Below are 2,664 nucleotides of genomic sequence, written 5' to 3' on the forward strand. Positions count from 1 at the left end.
ATTATTACCTGAGGGATTATCATGAGAAGTCTGTTCCGCATGAAAAGATTGAACCAATCGGGAATCCTCTGAAGATGCAACAAACGGAACTTCTTCTTGGTTATTAAATTCTGAAATCCAGTTTTCATTATAATGTATATTGTGCTCACGATACAGAGGGATATTCACTAAGAACTGCAAAGCTTCCATAATCTTTGCGGGGCGTATGGTATCGATCATGTAATCATGATTGTATTCCAAACACCTTCTTAAGTGAATTTGTATAACATGAGTCTCATCAAAGGACCTTGGTAGAGATGTCACAATATTGTTAACAGAAATTGGTATATTAACAACAGCACCTTTGAGCAAACTCTGACCTTGATATCCTAACGGGCGGATTGTCATAAAAGGCAATCTAGGCATTATGAGACGTTCTTCAATTGGGGTTAAACCTTTAAAACAATCCGGTATTTCAGAAAAGTCTAGACCGTTAGCTAAATATATTTTTGGAACGTTCTTTTTAACAATCGCATTTTTGCAAGTAGCACAAAAATTGTAATTTCCATCTTCTGAAGGAAATTTTTGCATTAAAAAGAAGGCGGATGCAGCATTCGGGTGACCTTGCGCAATAGTTTCGAAATTTAATTTGCGAACTTGGTGTGAAAACCATAAGCCGCCGCAGCAAATACATATTTCAGTAGGGCCCTTATTTATATTTTGGAAATAAATGTTTTTGAAATCTGTTAAATTGCCACTATTATCAGTTTCTATAACATTATTTTCTCTCGTTGATCGGATTCGTTGGGACTGCCTTTGGTTTTCAATTTGTCTATTGAGTGGGTTATCTCTACGAAGGCGAACTTGACCTTGTCTACGACGTCTCTGATTCAAAATTTCTTCCCTCATACCCCTCCTACTAAGCTGTCGACGTTGTGTTTCTCTATCCCGCTCCTTTCTCCTTATTTCAGGATTTCTTCTTGCATGTTCCCTTTGCATTTGATCACGAATGCGCTCTAAATTCCTATACTCAGGACTTCTTTCGCGAAGTTCTCTATGATCCCTAGTGTTCCTACTTTGTTCATCATAACGTACCTCAGGATTTTCTCGACGAGATCTATGACCTCGAGTATTTCTTATTGGTTCTTCAGAGCGAATTTGCGGATCTTGCCGCCTTGTTCTATGTTGAACAGTATTTGCAACTTGCTCAATAGATCGAACCTCGGGGTCTTTACGCCGAGACCTATGGCCTCGAGTATCTCTTATTTGCTCTTCAGAGCGAATTTGTGGATTTTACCGCCTGGTTCGGACAGACGTACATCGGAATCTAATCTACGATTAGCGTAACTTACAGTATTTTGTGACTGCTCACTATCTCTATATAAAGAGTTTGCACGAAGAACTCTCATACGTCTTCTATTCTGAAGACGACTTAGTAATGACTTTCTACTTAATCTAGGCATAATAAATTAATAATAAATGGATTAATATATAAAACATTTATAGATAATACTTATATAATTCAGTCCGTCCGGGTGTTAAAAGTTGGATCCTAGGTGCTGCTCTCTTTCACTGTAATTCCTTGTAAGTCCTTGCTATGACTCCTTTCCTGTTCTGTGTATAGGTACTATGGTATACTGGTGCACATATGTATATGTGTTTGCTCGCCACTGTATATAATACGGTTTTACTCGTCACTGTATATAATAATACTTTAAACACTATATAACTAATACACTAAAATTAGTTTGAAAAAAGCACTTTGCTGGTAAAGACATCTAGTGAAACTGAAACTACAAACACAGTGTACTGATATTTATTATACTCTTGCAACATGTTGGTACAGCTTACGTACTTTTGTATACCTATATGTTACTTATCTATTCACTAACATAATAATACATAATATTTAGTTATATTTATATTTATTTTAGAAATTTAGAAAAGTAGTTTATTTCATTGTATTGAAATTAAGTTCACGGAAAACCCCTCCGTAAATTACTTTTGTTAAACGCTTTCTAAAATAGGGGGATCTATGGTACCTATTTTGAAGGGTCTACCCATGAAGGCTAAATTAACAATAACTTATATATAATTAAGCATGGTATAAGTTAGGTTTTCTTTTAATAAAACCCGTAAAAAAATATTTTTTCAATGGAGCATAAGTCCTTTATTTATGAGTATAATAATTACACTGAATCTTAATTCTATTTTTACTTAACATTAAGCTTAACTTCTAAAGCAGCGCTGCCGATGTTGTTTACGGGAAACGGTTGACATTCCGTTCCCACGGGAAACAAGTGTTCGGTCAGCACTTTTTTATTGCGCGTGCAATATGGCCTTCAGGTGAAGAGTCGTATTGCACTTTACGTTTAGTTAGTTAGGAGTTTGATATTTTTAGGGAGGGATAGCTTATTTGGTGCTAACTCCTCCGCCCTTAAATTCGAACGTCCTCGTTCGACGCTCTTACAAAAAATCTTGACAAATTTTGAATACCAATTTCATTTGTATTGGTTTCAGTTACATTAGAATTATTTTTAATTCTCATTTTTTTGAACATTAATATTATTAAAATTAATATTACAAACATTGACAATATATTTATTGAGAAAAATACATTATTTTGTTTTTTTTAATAGATTCAAATGTATAGTCTCGTTAGTTTGAAATTTTTTTATTGATTCT

This window comes from Bactrocera oleae, chromosome 2 (assembly GCF_042242935.1).
Source record: "Bactrocera oleae isolate idBacOlea1 chromosome 2, idBacOlea1, whole genome shotgun sequence".
NCBI classification, from domain to species: Eukaryota; Metazoa; Arthropoda; class Insecta; order Diptera; family Tephritidae; genus Bactrocera; species Bactrocera oleae.